This window comes from Gymnodraco acuticeps, unplaced genomic scaffold (assembly GCF_902827175.1).
Source record: "Gymnodraco acuticeps unplaced genomic scaffold, fGymAcu1.1, whole genome shotgun sequence".
In the NCBI taxonomy this organism is placed as follows: Eukaryota; Metazoa; Chordata; class Actinopteri; order Perciformes; family Bathydraconidae; genus Gymnodraco; species Gymnodraco acuticeps.
In genome coordinates, this window is record NW_022990229.1 from 243,530 (window position 1) to 251,523 (window position 7,994).

Below are 7,994 nucleotides of genomic sequence, written 5' to 3' on the forward strand. Positions count from 1 at the left end.
AGACTTATCTTAGTTTACATTTGTAGTCTTATCTCAAAATCATTAGTTCACATAAATGATGGCTTAGTTGTATGAAATAACTTGTTTAAGTTAAATATAATAAATAACATTATTTATCAATGCTTAATATTATGTGTTAATATAACGAATGTCTTTTAATAAAATGTACCATTTTGATTTGGGGATTGTATTTATACATTGTTTTACCAGAATTTTATGGAAGGGAAAACAGGAAACAATACATTCAAATATTCCAATGTTTTTATTGACGAAAAATAACCTCATCAACCAGAAGACAAGTAAAGACAGGAATTATTAACAATTAACAATATGTGTGTGAAAAATCACACACCTGACAGTGAAAGTCAGCAAACAGTGCTGAACATTATGATGTCACTGGTAGCAGCTGAACAGCAGTAACAAGTGTCAGTGCATTTCTTTACATTGTAAGCTGGTTCTTCAATGTTTGCAACCTTGGCTTTAGTTCATCTTGGCCCAACATGAGAAGAACCTTTTGGATGAACTGGAATGTGAGCATCATAGTCTTGGGGTAGTTGAGATGCGTATGAGTATGGAAGACCAAACAGAAATCGCTTTTGGCAGGTCTTGGATGTTGTCGATCACAACTTGTCCCTCAAGGATGATCTTCAGCGAGGCTGGACTACGGAAGATGAGGGACTAGCACCTTCATGCTCAACCAGGAGGATCCCAATGTCAATGTCACGGAACGAGTCATCATCAGTGTCCTGAAACGACAGCAACATAAGAGCACAATCAGGACATGTTTCATTCACCAAGAAATTGTTGGTATATTTGACTCTTTACCACAGCTGTAGGACAGGAAAATAACTCGCTTTTTTTCCAGCTGAATCTTTGTCCTTATCATTAGTTTATTGTTTATTTTTGTATATATGATGTATTTGTGACATTGTCAAACACAGAAAGCATACATACATAGACCCTCACATGTACAATAAAGGGAGTAAAAGAGACCATTCTACCAGGGTCAACAGTTTAACCCGTTACCTTTGAAGACGAACTCTGTCCCGCCCATTACGCGGGTGGAGTGGAGCCCCCGGCTGTAGCGCCCCCGGCTGTAGATGCTGAAGGTGGGGTGTTGGCAGATGGGGTCGGAGTAGTGGTAGTAGTGGCCCTCCCAGGTGTGGTTGTTGTCGTGGAAGATGAAGTGGCGGGTGAGGAAGAGCACCTCGGGGCGCATCTCACAGCGCTGGCTCACCCACTCACCGTACAGCCCCGCTCGGCCAGGATGAGGGGGTGCAGCTCGTCCGAGCAGAAGATAATCCGGCAGGCGTGCAACCTAAGGACACATTTTGAATTGGGTTTATTACCAAATGATAACTAGAAAAGAAAACGAAAAAAATACATTAACTCCACTGCACAACGTTAACTAACTTCTGTACAACGTTAACTAACCTCTGTACAACGTTAACTAACCTCTGTACAACGTTAACTAACCTCTGTACAACGTTAACTAACCACTCATGGCAGCAGAGTAGGTATACAGTTTCGCAGTCCCGAGCTAATGCTGTCTCACGTGCTGTTTACGCAAACCTCTCTCTACTTGACGTAAGTGTTTAGCGGGATTTACTAACTGGCACTCGATTCTATTGGCTCTAACGGTTCAGAAAATGTGTCAATCACCCAAATCGACCAATGGGTTCCAAAGATATGATCCTGCGTAGTATAAACTACGCCCGCTCCGGCTCCATTACGTATTACGCAGCCAGAAGGGAGAGCTTCACCACCGAGCAGGTGCTAGAGATGCTAGCTGACGATAGCGGGACTATGATCATACCAGATGACTCTTCGTCGGATGATGAAGATCTCCTCCAGCCAGACCTGGATCCGGAAAGTAGTGACTCGGATGTTGAACTTCCAGCACGGGAAAGGTATGTAATCTCTCTGTTTTTATATATTACTTATGTGTTTGGTGGAACTGCGTCACAGTGCTAGCTTAGCCAAGAAGCTACAGGAATGATTAGGCAAAATGCTAAATAGTGTTACTTGTCTTTTTGGAGTTACATTTTCTAAATGAATGGCCAGTGAATGAATATATATATATATATATATATATATGTGTGTTTACTTATTTATTTGGTGTAATATTATTCATTTATAGTCCAATATTATCCTTTTTATATATTACTTTTGTGTTTGGTGGAACTGCATCACAGTGTTAGCTTAGCCAACAGGAATGATTAGCCAAAATGCTAAATAGTGTTACTTGTCTTTTTGGAGTTACATTTTCTAAATGAATGGCCAGTGAATGAATATATGTGTTTACTTATTTATTTGGTGTAATATTATTCATTTATAGTCCAATATTATCCTTTTTATATATTACTTTTGTGTTTGGTGGAACTGCATCACAGTGGAGAGACAGCAAGCGCATTTTCGTGGCAAGTCTTTCCGGCATATGCCACAGAGGTCGCTACTCTGTGGTAGCTGTGGCAAGTTCTTCCGGCATATGCCACATATGCCACAACTTGCCGAGGCATCTGCCGCTGCTCAACGGGAGTTGCCACAAGATGCCAGAGTAAGAGAAGGTTTACGGTAGCTGCCACTCGCCTTTCGTGGCAAATGCTGCTATTTAAACCCGTATTTATCGTGTAAAATGTTGCTGTTTTGGCATGACTTTATCGAACTGATCTGTACACAGGACTGATGATCTTTACACAGGACTGATGGTCCGATCTCTATTTTTTTAAACATTATAATTTCTATTCAATTTTACTTGGAGCATGGTTTGCTAAAATAAACAAACGTGCTATATTTATGATGAAATATTGGCGAGTGAGGGTTGCAACGCCCTTGGCAATTTTCGCTTCTTGAGGGGAGTTTCCACTGCTTGCTACGATAAACCAGGTGTATGACTAGTAAAGACAAATAATTAACAAATACATATCTGTATTGACACAGCAACGTGTACACTGGTGTTATTAGACTTGGCTACAGACTTAGGGCAGCTGTAACTGATTGCAGTTGCCACTGCTAGTGAGATGCTAAGGTTTACTTTATAAATTAGGCAAAGGACTTATATTTGCCCCATGCCTTCAGCAGCAGCAGGCCATTCACTTTGATTTGATCCAGTTATGAAATGTCGTCATTTCGACAATAAAGAAATGCTACATAAATGTTATCTTGCACGTTTTATCGAACCATCTCCGTTTCTAACTTTCAATATATTTAAAAAGAGATCTCTCTCTCATCTGCGTGCGGGGGCGGGGCCTCACAGACATGCTGCTGCGCTGTGCACACAGTTCTGCCGGTAATGAATATTAGGATACATTTTGTGAGGAAACTTTTCCACCAATAATTCCAATAAGTATTCCAAAATGTATTCACTTCAGTTTTACGAAAGTAACTATTCGGATTAGTTGTTTTTCAAATGTAACGCGAGCTGAATACAGTTAGGCTACTTGGTTTTTGTATTCTGATTACGTAACGCCGTTACATGTATTCAGTTACAACCCAACCCTGTGCACAGATCATCAGTCCTGTGTACAGATCAGTTCGATAAAGTCATGCCAAAACAGCGACATTTTACACGATAAATACGGGTTTAAATAGCTGCATTTGCCACGGAAGGCGAGTGGCAGCTACCGTAAACGTTCTCTTACTCTGGCATGTTGTGGCAACTCCCGTTGAGCAGCGGCAGATGCCTCGGCAAGTTGTGGCATATGCCGGAAGTACTTGCCACAGCTACCACAGAGTAGCGGCCTCTGTGGCATATGCCGGAAGTACTTGCCACTGCCTGCAGATGCCACGAAGTGAGCCAGGCCCTACTGTCACAGTCAGGGCCGCCCCTGGCCGACTTGGGGCCCCAAGCGACATTGTGAGATGAGGCCCCCCCCCCCCCCCAACCGACAGGAGTGAAAAATGTTTTTTTGGAAACAAAGTAGGCTACTTTGCAAATATAATTCCTGTTTATTATTATTATCACAGTTACTTTTTTATACAGTGAGGTAAATGGTAAATGTGCATGTATGTCGTTCAGTATGTGTTTACAGGTGAATACGTCTGCATTTCCACCCAAATACTAGCCTCAAAAAGATTAAAATATAATTAATGCAAATAAACTACTTCTACTAATAATCATAATCAATTCAATAATATAAATACTATATTATTTTTATTATAATATAGCTGTGATATAGTCAAGACAAAACATGCTTATGACATGCTCAAAAACTGATATTTCTTAAATCTGTATTCTAGTTCCCTCTGTCAGCAATGTATCAACAACTGCACACACATTGCTATCAGTATTTCTCTGTGTTGTGGTTGACATGATGATGACTGTTAGGAGTTAAGGGGAGAGGCTGAGCATCACCATGAAATGTGCAAATTGACATAAAAAATGAATAAAAGGGGGAAAAATGCTCCATGTTTTTTAGGCTGTAAACTTTAACTAAGCCAACTAGACAGACAGTGTATCACTCTTCCTCCTGTACATTAGCAGATCAAAGGCATAACATACTTGAATGAATGGTAAATAAAGAATGCTGGAAATAACTGCATCTCCATTAGCCTGTATGCTCTGCAGAGACATGCCTTCTTCATGTCGTGAATTGCAGCTGATGTTTTAATATGGCAATTGGCAAAAGTTTAGCATTTGACTTATACAACATTCGCAAGTTGTACATTTGACTCATACAATAACCCACCTTCGAGTGATGCTCTAGTTTCTTCATGTTTTGTTTTTTTCCCTCTTGCTTGTGCCGGACTGAAACTGTCTTTTCACCGACATCTCTTCACCTGCACTAGTGGCCGTATCAAAGCCGTGATTGGTCAGATGTCGATTCATTGCAACGGTGTCGGGTTACAGACGTGCTCCCCTTGTCACCTCTCACTCTCGCAGGGGGTGCGCACAGCAGCTGAGGCCCTCTGGGCGGGGCCCCCTGCGCAAGGCGGGGCCCCATGCAGCCTGCGTGATTGGCCTGTAGGGAGGGGCGGCCCTGGTCACAGTGTTGGCTTAGCCAAGAAGCTACAGGAATGATTAGGCAAAATGCTAAATAGTGTTACTTGTCTTTTTGGAGTTACATTTTCTAAATGAATGGCCAGTGAATTAATATACATGTGTTTACTTATTTATTTGGTGTAATATTATTCATTTATAGTCTAATATTAACCTATAAGTATAAACCAGTGAATTAATCTAATCTCTTTGTTTTTCCACATTTGTTAGATGAGGAATGACCCCAGCAGGACAAAGCCACACACCCAGAAGACTTTCAGGGAGCAGCTTGCTGCAGAATTGTTGGAGTTTGCTGAAGGCCCTGCTGAAGGCCCTGCTGAAGGCCCTGCTGAAGGCCCTGCTGAAGGCCCTGCTGAAGGCCCTGCTGAAGGCCCTGCTGAAGGCCCTGCTGAAGGCCCTGCTGAAGGCCCTGCTGAAGGCCCTGCACCTCCACCAACCCCTCCTCCACCACTCACATGCATGCCCGAGTATTATGGGGAAGATGCCACCAAGGTCAGGAAGAACTGCAGGAGGTGCCTAGATGCTGGACTCAAAAGGGTGAAGACACCTGTGTACTGCAGGAAGTGCCAGGTCCCTCTGTGATTCACTGTCAAAAAGAACTGTTTCAGGGAGTGGCACGACCTAAATACTGGAACATTCAGGTAGGTATAAAGTTTAGGTAGGTATAACGTTTTGCGAGTGTTTATTTAAAAAAAAATATACTTGTTTTTATATACCTAGTGTGATTTTATTGTATAGTGTGTTGGTAAAATATTTGTTGTTTTTACAAACCTACACAGTGTGGTTTTATTGTATAGTACGTTGGTAAAAATGTTTGTTTTTACATGCCTATAGTGTGTTGGTAAAATGTTTGAAATAAATCTGCCCCAGTTGGAGTCAAATGTTACCTATGTTTCCGTTTTTTTTTATTGTGCAAGTACACCTACACACAATGACCTACAGTGTAGTTTTATTGTATAGCGCATTGGTACAGTTACATACACACACAGCTTCACTTATGCTACGTTCACACCGGACGCGATGCAACGTTTGGGGGCGGCGCGATTACATGTAAAGTCAATGCAGAGACACGATCAGACGCGAATTCGCTCCGACGGCGCGCATGAAGCGGTGGACGCGGCGCGAATCACGCGATTGAGGCGATTGAAGGGGGCCGCGTCAAACGCGAGAGTTCAATGTTTTCAACTCGGGCGTCAAATTCACGTGACGCGTTCTCGTGGAAGCCAATCAGCGGTGAGGATCTCAGCCTGCCGTCACTGACGTTCAACCAGAAAACATCAGCCATTAGCTGTTAGCAGTTAGCACACAGAGATCACAACTCCTCATATCTGTTCAGAAACTGTACAAAAGTTAAACAAGAACAAACCACAGACTGTCTGTCATGGCGAATACAGTCGCTGGTTTATTTATGTCTGTAGGCCGTTGTTATGAGTGTGGCGTGAGCATATACAACGTTAGCTTAGCCTGGTCGACCCAATCTCCATTCAGAAAACAAACATTTTAAAAGGTTTTTCGCCTGCAGACTTGTCAAGCATTAATTCATGGTTTTTACTTACCGGTATCAGTATGTTGTTATGTCGGCATCATTTAGAAACGTGTATTACAATTTAATCACGGTAAAATATGTTCATTTTGTTGTAATTGTAGCTCCCGAGCTAGCGCGTCTTGTTTGAATGATGCGAGTAAACACAGCTGGCAGCCGCGGTGAAACTCGAGCGTTTAGAGCGAAGCGAATATTCGCATCACGTCCGGTCTGAACGCAGCATTACACATACACACCTACCAACACACCTACACAAATATTTATTTTTAAAAATTCTTATTTTTTAAAATATTTTATGTTTTGGGTGGAATGAATACCTATAGTGATGATTCAATGTAATACAATGATTTTTATAGTCTGGTACCTGAAAAAGGTCAAATGGCACTGATGGAACCAAATGTGCCCAAAGCTTATTCCGCCTGGACTTTATTTTCATAAACCTCTAAAAAGGTCAAATGTCACTTGTTTTGCCTCAATCTTGATACAGGGTACTTATTATGTTATACTTTGGATTCCTAAAGCTTTTAGGCTACTAACCCATCATTCAAGGTTGGTGTTACGTTCCCTTCTAAATCTAGGGGGTACAAAGGGAAGTAACAACACACCAGGATGACCAAGCACGACAAAAAGGAGAGAAAACCGATCTCTGAGTAACGAACCAGTCGTTTAATGAACAAAACATGAACACGGCTCACCAGCCAACTTGCAAAACAACTCTAGCAACAAAACGATATACTGGAGACATGGACACCACGCTGCACACATCCAGCCCGGGGAGAAGGGGGGAGAGAGACAGCAACCTTCCTCCTGTCCTATATGGAGGCCCTGATTGAGGATTGGGAGCACCTGGGGAGAGGCTGCACCTGGGGCCAATCAGGCTGCACCTGGGGAGTCGGAGTCAGAGGGAGAGAGAGAAAAACACACACACGACCACACAAACACTACGGCACGTAACACTTCCCCCCCATAAAACCAAACAAGTGTTTGGTCACAGTTACCAACAACACTCATTACCTAGTTCACCAGCATACTATTGGATGCTTGGAAGCTGCCACCTGCTGCTTCCAAGCCACACACTCCGCCACTAAATGACCAGGGTCAAGACAATAAAAACACAATCTCTTAGTGTTGGGACCTGGGAGAGAAACAGAATGAGCACGTGTGACACGTCTGTTACGAGCCCTACAGTGAGGATAACTGCCCTGAGGATAAACTTTACCCCCGGCTATATCATTACCCATTATGACATCCACACCGTCGACAGGAAATTTGGGGAGCACAGCAACTGGAAAGAAACCAGTAGCCAGTTCAGACTGGACATGGACATTGTGAAGATGTGCGGGCACAGAACCCATTTCAATACCTCGCATCACAGGCAGACTCAGCACTCAGGGGCAGGGCACCGGCAAGGATGAATGACTGTGAGCCACCACTGTCTCGCAACACCGTGAC